Raw genomic sequence first — 8,324 nt, 5'->3', positions numbered from 1 at the left:
GTCTCAATGGAGCGTGCAATTGGCATGCTGACTGCAGGAATGTCCATCAGAGCTGTTGACAAAGAATTTAATATAAATGTTTCTACCATAAGCGTCATCCAACATCGTTTTAGAGAATTTGGCAGTAAGTCCAACTGGCATCACAACCACAGACCATGTGGACGAGTGGTTTGCTGATGTCAACGTTGCGAACAGAGTATCCCGCGGTAGGCTTATGGTATGGGCAGGCGTAACCTACGGACAACAAACACAATTGCATTTTATTGTTGCCAATTTGAATGTACAGGGCTACGGTGACAAGATCCTGAGGCCCATTGTCATGCCATTAATCTGCCCCGATCACCTCATGTTTCAGCATGAAAATGCATGGCCCCATGTTGCAAGGATTTGTACACAATTCCTGGAAGCTGAAAATGTCCCAGTTCTTCCATGGCCTGCATAGTCATCAGACATGTCACCCATTGAGCATGTGTGGGATGCTCTGGATCGACGTCTATGACAGCGTGTTCCAGTTCCCGCCAAAGTCTACTATGCACAAACTATGCACAGCCATTGAATAGGAGTGGGACAACATTCCACCGGCCACAATCAACAGCCTGACCAACTCTATGCGAAGGACATGTGTCGAGTTGCATGAGGCAAATTGTTTTCACACCAGATACTGACAGTTTTTTTTTTACCACGCCCCTCTCTTTTTTTAAGGTATCTGTGACCAACAGATGCATATCTGAATTCCCACTTACAGTATGTGAAATCCATAGATTAGGGCCTAATGAACTTATTTCAATTCACTGATTTCCTTAAACAAACTGTAACTCAGTAAAATCTGTTAAATTGTTGCATGTTGCATTTATATTTTTGTTCCGTATATTTGTCAAACGGCAGCCAATCATCGATCATCATGTCACCAGAATAAGACCCTCGATATTTATTGGAAAGGAGCATCAAGCTCATCACCTTGCACATTCACCACTCTGTGAAGTTCATCATCATTCATTTCCTCTGTAGCCTAATAAACTGTATGCTTTCCTGAGTAGTAATGGTAAATATAGATGTAAATATTATTACATCAATATTTGCGCATAAAGGGGTTTCCACCGCCATAATGACTTTTACCCAAATAACTTTTTTGTCTGGATTTATAAAATTGTACCAGCATCATCAGCCCAGTTGTGACTTTTTTATGTGTCAGTTAATTAATCTGCATTAAATGGTTGGATGGAAACCTAGTTATGCACATGGTTATGGGCTTATAAAAAAGAAGATATATAGAGTTGAAATGTCACGACTTCCGCCAAAGTTGGCTCCCCTGCCTGTTCGGGCAGTGCTCGGCGGTCGTCGTCACCGTCCTACTAGCCGCTACCGATCCCTTTTTCGTTTGTCTGTTGGTTTTGGTCTTATTAGTTTCACCTGTGTGTATTTTGGTTTAATTAGCTTCCCTATATGTAGTAGTTTGACCCGCCCTTGTTTTGTGCGGGATTGTCTTTTGTTATGTGTGTACATATTAGGTCGGGGTGTATTTTATTTTCTATACTGGACACCCTGTAGTTTTGGGTTGTCTGGTATAGTGTCCTGCACCCTGTATTGTATTGGGCTTATCAGTTTGGTGTGCAATAGTAAAGCACTTTACTTCGTTACTCTCTCTCTGCGTCTGATTCCTGCACACACACCTAGTCCCGCGTGACATGAAATGTATTCAGTTTTGAGTTTGCATCCCAATATTACACGTTACATACATCACAGAAAACTGAAATATAACACAAGCATTTGATAAAGAAACACTGGATTTTCAGCAGTTTTTTTAATAATGATTATTAATTATGAAATTATAAAAAATATTAATAACATTCCACTAGAGGGAGATTTAGCCATTTGATTTCAGGAAAGGTCTACGTGAAAGGATAAAACAAAAACCCGCAGACACTCGAACCTCTGTGGAATGAGTTTGAGACCCCTGCTCTAGGGGTTCCAGATTGGTGTTAGTATCAGTGTTGTATCAATCATTTTTACTCCCCCATTAAGCCATGCATTCAATATAATTTCCCAACGTGCCATGCCTTTTTGAGTGAAATGTAGAGTTACCACCCATGACTGTATTTGTTAGTGACAGAGACATTGTTGAATGTGTTCGTTTTCTGTCTTATGGCAATACATTACACATCTCTTAAGGTCTTATTTTGAGTCCTAGCCTTACCCTAATATAGAGACCTGAAACTCATGCTTTAAAGGCCATATCAGGCCTGAATGTAGGGTTGCAACATTCTAGTAAAATGCACACAGAGATCAATAGTTAGAAAGCAAATGAGAATGATGGGGTGATATCTGACACCATTGGGTTAGTGCAGTGTATTTCAGGTGCATTTATCTGAATATGCATGTGGCTGGAGTAGGGATAGAGATAGAGAGAGGGAGAAATGGAGAGAGAAAGAGAGAGGCTGGCTGAAGCAGCAGCAGCAGCAGCACAGGACGGAGGTGGCGTGAGGGAGAGGGACCCTCTGGACTTGGTCGTTCGTTCAGTGCAGCTCTAAGAGGAGAGGGAGAGAGAGAGAGAGAGAGCAGGCAGGCAGGCAGGAGCGCAGAGGTAGAGCAGGGAGCTGAGCTGATCACGAGGTGTCAGACTTATTCTTTCCATCCGTCTCCTCTATCCTCTTCACTCACTTCTTCTTCTTCTTCTGAGTGCACCAGACCTTTCACCAGAGCTGTGCGATAAGCGGGAAGCCCACGTTTTGAAAAAAAGAACTCCAGACAAATAGATAGGCAGACAAAAGAAGAATGTAAATGAATGGAACGACAGAGACGGAGAAAAATAAGTTAACTTCTGAAGACTCATCCAGTACTGGAGGGGCTGTGGTGTGCAACACCAGGTAGGAGTTGTCTTTATTTGTCGCAGATGTATCTGGTGAAATGTAAACAAGCAACAAAAAGCAATTTTTCATTGATGCTCGACCAGTGAAAATAACAAAACTGTTCCTTAAACTCACCAATTTTTGAATTGTATGCTAACATTGACATACATGAAATGCAACAATAGCATATTTCGAACTGTATAGAACAAAAAAAGCTACCAAATACAATTGAGTTTTTTTTATTTTTTATTAGCTGTGTATTACCTATTAAGTTGGGAAGCTCTATCTGACACATGGTAGTATCAACGTACAATATTAGCTGTATACTGTATTTGTGAATACTTTATTCTCTGTTTGTGTGGAGTGATGTTGATGCTAGTGTTGTTGTCAATGTGACTGATTGTGTCACATGTAATGAGCCGGGAGAGAAAAGAGAGATTTTAAAAGAATGGTGCTGTGGCAGGAGGGAGGGACATAGAATACTGTTGTTTTTTGAATGAGATCCTGTCTACTTGGAAGAAATAATAATATGTTGGAGCCAAGAGAGAGAGAGACAGAGAGAAAGAGACACACAGACAGACATAGAGAGACAGAGAGAGAAGAGAGGTGTTGGGGACAGAGGGATAGAAGAGAGAGAGAGAGAGAGAGAGAGAGAGAGAGAGAGAGAGAGAGAGAGAGTGAGAGGTAGCCAGAGAAAAAGAAGAGGGAGAGTGGGACTGAGCTGCAGTGCTGGAGCTTGCTGGCAGCTAACTCTGTAACCAAGGCAGCTGACATGAGGGAAAGCCAACTGTGGACACTGGGATTTTTATTTTTCACCCTCTCTCCGAAACACAACCGCTCTCTTCTCTGCCAAGCCCCCTGCCATCCCCCCTCATTCCCCCTGAATAAAGGTTTCATTATAGGGCGCTGTGACCGAATTAATTAAGCAGCTACATGTATGCTCTCAAGGCCACACCACCACCCTTCTATCTCTTTCTAAGTCTCTCTCTCACTTCTTCAATTTTTATTTTTCACTCTTGCTCATTTCCTCTCTCCCACCCCATTCCGTTCTTCATACCTTTTTTTTGCCTTTATTTAATTAGGCAAATCAGTTAAGAACAAATTCTTATTTACAATGACGGCCTACCCCAGCCAAACCCTAACCCAGGCGACACTGGGCCAATTATGCGCCGCTCTATGGGACCCCCAATCATGGCCGGTTGTGATACAGCCTGGAATCAAACCAGGTTCTGTAGTGATGCTTCTAGCACTGAGATGCAATGCCTTAGATCGCTGACCCACTCGGGAGCTCAGAGTCAAAGGACACTCCTATCAGTCTTTTACAGGAAACAGTTTTTAACAATTAACACCAGCTTCACACATGAAAAATACTACAGTACAGTACTACAGTACAGTATCTCAAATTTAGCTGATCGATTTTTAGTTTGACTGCTATGGTGTGTGGTCATCCAGACTTCCTCCCAAAATGGCTGCTGTGCCATTTCCTCCGCTTGCATTACTGTACTACACTGTATAATACTATACTACACACTGTATTATCCCTTGATCATGTGAGGTACTTAGTATACAATTTGTGTAGTATACTGTAGAATACTATAGTAAATAGTACAATATACTATAGACCACCAAAACACTACAGCAAACACTACAGTAATTACTATAGTATATACTACAGTATTTAATTTGCATATACCTTGCCCTTTCTGCTCCCCCACAGCCTAATTTGTGCCACCTATAAGTGAGAAACCTACAAGTAACCAGTGGTGGAAAATGTACTCAATTGTCACACTTGATTAAAAGTAAAAAATAACTTAATAAAAAATTACTACATGTCTAAAAGTATCTGGTTTGAAATGTCCTTAAGTACAATGGTGGAAAAGTGACCAATTGTCATACTTGAGTGAAATTAAATCAAATCAAATTCTCTATATTGAGAAAACCCGATGGACAGATTTTCTTGTTTTAACATTTTTCGGACAGACATGGGCCCACACCAATACTCAGAAACAATTTACAAACACACTATTTGTGTTTAGTGAGTCCGCCAGATCGAAGGCAGTAGGTATGACAGCGCATTATATTGGCAGGTGTATGAATTGGACCATATTATTGCTGTCCTATCAGAGCATTTGGAATGTAATGAGCACCTTTGGGTGTCAGGAAAAATGTAAAAGGTAAAATATTTTATTTAGGAATGCAGTGGAGTAAAAGTAACTTGTCAAAAACTAAAGAACAGATACCTCCAAAAAACAAAAAAAGTAGTGCTTCAAGATATTCTTTGTTAAGTACTTTACACCACAGCATGTAACTGCCAAAATAAAGGAAACACTTTTGAGTAAACGAGGGATACGAAGTATATAAAGCAGGTGCTCCTCACAGGTGTGGTTTCTGAATTAATTAAATAATTAACATCCCTCATACTTAGCGTCATGTATGCCCTGTTGCCCATTATTTTGGCTACCATGGTTAGAAGAAAAGATCTCAGAGACTTTGGGTCTGAGACAGCGTTTTCCACCACCGTTAACAAAACACCAAATGATGGAATTTCACATGGAAGAATGGCATCACATCCCTCCAAATAAAGCTCCAGACACTTGTACAGTCTTAGAAAAAAAAGGGTTCTTAAAGGGTTATTTCGCTGTCCCCATGGGAGAACTCCCTTGGGTTCCAAGTAGAACCCCTTTTGGTTCCAGGCAGAACCTTCTGTGAAAAGGGTTCTGCCTGGAACCCAAAAGGGTTCTCTAAAGGGTTCTCCTATGAGGACAGCCGAATAACCCCTTTAGGTTCTAGATAGCACCTTTTTTGCATTGAAGCTGTTCTTGCGGCTCGTGGTTGCACAACGCCCCAAGACTTTGGTATTGGTATTTCCTTTATTTTGGCAGTTATCTGCACATGCCAAGTGTAGACCATACAGTATGCTGTTTTAAATCTTTGAGTATTTTGTCCAGTAGTTTTCCTCAAGGAGAAAACCCCACTGCTATGTGAATTATAATAAAACAAAAACACTATAGTAAATAGCACATTAATATCGGCAAAAACACTGCAGTAAATACTACAGTACGCTGTAAACTGTCAATATGACATAATTCTACAGTCATGTCCATAACACTAAAGTAAATACTAACCACAGTCCACAAAAATACTGCAGTTAATGCAACAGTAAAGTCAGCAATATCACTACAGTGAATTCTACCATTGTATGCTATAGTATTTTTTAATGTGGGTATGGGGAGAGGTTTAACGTGAAAGCTGTGAGAGATGGTAGAAAAAGTGGGATAGAAAAACAGCAACACAAAGGCAGGTTGATCTGATGGAAATGCAAAGACAAACTCTGAGCTACTGAAAACTGTTTCCCCTCCTAGAATACCCAACAAACTGAATTTTAATCTCTGCATTTTCTTAGGTAAATCAGGCCCACACTTATCAGCCACCTACGGTTAACCCTCCTGTTGTGTTCGTTTCATGTTAATCAATTCTGTTTTCCCGGTCCAAAATGACCTCCCCATTGTAGCTGATTATAAATCGATAATAATACACATAATATCACCTAACGTTGTTGTTAGATCGTTTCATCAACTTAAGTTCTTGTGAACATTACAAGTTTTGAACTTCTATTTGCTATTCATGGCCTCGTGTTTTTAGTAAAAAAAGCATAATGTATGGGTTATTTTGGGTTATTGTACTATTTATCACAGATTACATTGTTTTATATTTTAACAAGGACTCTCTCCTCCTCACCAGTGTCACGATCAAGAGCCTCACATGCAGTATATCGTTTGGTCATTGTGCTGCCACAGAATGAATTGTGAGCAAGGCCTCAAAAAAGATATATATATCAGAGCTGCGAGAAAAGTTATATATATATATTACTTAAACAATGTTGCGATTGTTTGTGAGAATGCCAACAGGTGTGGTTCCCGTGGGGGAAAGATTCTATTGGGGAAAGGTTCCCGTGGGAAAGCCGAGAAGGGGAGTGAGGTGTATGTGCTCAAACACACATGCATGTGGGGGTCTGGGAGAGGAAGTGTGTCCATCTGATGAATGAGCATGTGCCTGAACTCAATTTTATACACTAATTGTAGTCTCACCCATTCATTTCTAATGAAAGGTCATTTTTGACCGGGAACACCATAGATGCACAAAAGTTAAATAAAATGCCCAAAACCTTATGAAAATCATCTAAATGTATTTTGTGTGTTCAGATGCCCTGTGTGGACAAAGTCATGGAACCGTATGACAATCAGATTAAATGAACTACATTTTTCAGAGAAAAATTTAATTAAATTGGTCCAATTCGACTGGAACACAGCAGGAGGGTTAATTGATAAGGCAAGAAATCAAAGAGAATAGACATGTGCAATAACAGAACAATTAGGAGGGAAATAGTTGTACAGTACAGTGCATCTATGATAAATAACCATCAAGAGAAGGGTGGAGGAAAGGAGGCAGTGGAGGAGAGGAGGGCAGAGGCAGTTGGAGGAGAGGACGGGGAAGACAGTGAAAGAGAGGGGTGAAGAGGAAAGGAAAGGCATTGTGGGCCGAGGAGGAAACACTGAGAAGTAAAAAGTGTTGAGTTTATCTGCAAGTTGTCCATCATCATCTCTCCATCATCTCTTCATGTTGCTGACCAATGGCTTTATCCTCTCAGGTAGAGCTTGAAGGCTAATGAAAACTGCTCCGCATCGTGTTTGCAGAATTCTGACGTACTTTGATTGTGTGGAAATCAATAGCGCTGTAAATTCTTAATTGAATGAATGCAGGAGTCCTGCGCCTAGTGTTTTATGGGGTACCAGACATACAGCTCCTTTGAAAGCGTGGCATGCTGAAAGATCTCTGTTGGCATAGTTTTTTCTTTGTGTGTGTGTGTGTGTGTGTGTGTGTAAGATTCCTGTTGGCATTGTTTTAGGCTGGTGGAAAAGCTCTCTGTTAATCACTCATAGGCTGGTAGTGTACACATGCTGTGCTTTACATTGTCAACAGCTGGGTTTTGGTACAATACAATATCACAGTGAAGAGTAACTTCACCACATTATTTGACATATTGATATGAGAGTCTTTCATCAGAATGCCCAGTCCTCATGGACTTGTAAAGCACTACATTCGTGTTTCACACACTGTAAAAAATGTCCTGTAGTTTTTACAGTAAATTACTGGCAACACAGATGTACAGGACCTTGACTTAAACACAAAACCTGAATACAGCAACATACTGTATTTCTAGAATGTACAGTGCATTACTGGAAGAACAGTGGTTAGTAAACTGTTGCAGATGTACAATGCACGCATGTATTTGATATACGTCTTTCAATAGTTTCAATATCTTTTGTGTAATTTGTACTTCACTTGCCTGAAGTACAAGTCATGCATTTTGTTACCATTAATAAGAATACATGTATTTTCTAATACAAAAGTAAACCTGTAAGTAGCCCACTTAACTACAGCAACCGTATCGGTAAAGGTAACATCATCTTTTTAATT

The 8,324-nt window shown here is 40.3% G+C and overlaps 1 protein-coding gene across 1 annotated transcript in view; it reads left to right on the top strand.

The window, feature by feature from the left end:
- The first annotated feature begins 2,357 nt into the window (after positions 1–2,357).
- Positions 2,358–8,324, top strand: part of LOC110490012 (cadherin-20) — a 126,516-nt gene continuing 120,549 nt past the window's right edge. Inside the window, exon 1 of the mRNA XM_036944302.2 lies at positions 2,358–2,864. The gene's annotated coding sequence lies outside the window, so the exon portion shown is untranslated. The remainder of the gene's footprint in view (positions 2,865–8,324) is intronic.

This window comes from Oncorhynchus mykiss, chromosome 15 (genome assembly GCF_057628025.1).
Source record: "Oncorhynchus mykiss isolate SJ-2025 chromosome 15, ASM5762802v1, whole genome shotgun sequence".
Classification (NCBI taxonomy): Eukaryota; Metazoa; Chordata; class Actinopteri; order Salmoniformes; family Salmonidae; genus Oncorhynchus; species Oncorhynchus mykiss.
The sequence above is the reverse complement of the archived record's forward strand: the minus strand, read 5'-3'. Positions and strand labels throughout refer to the sequence as shown.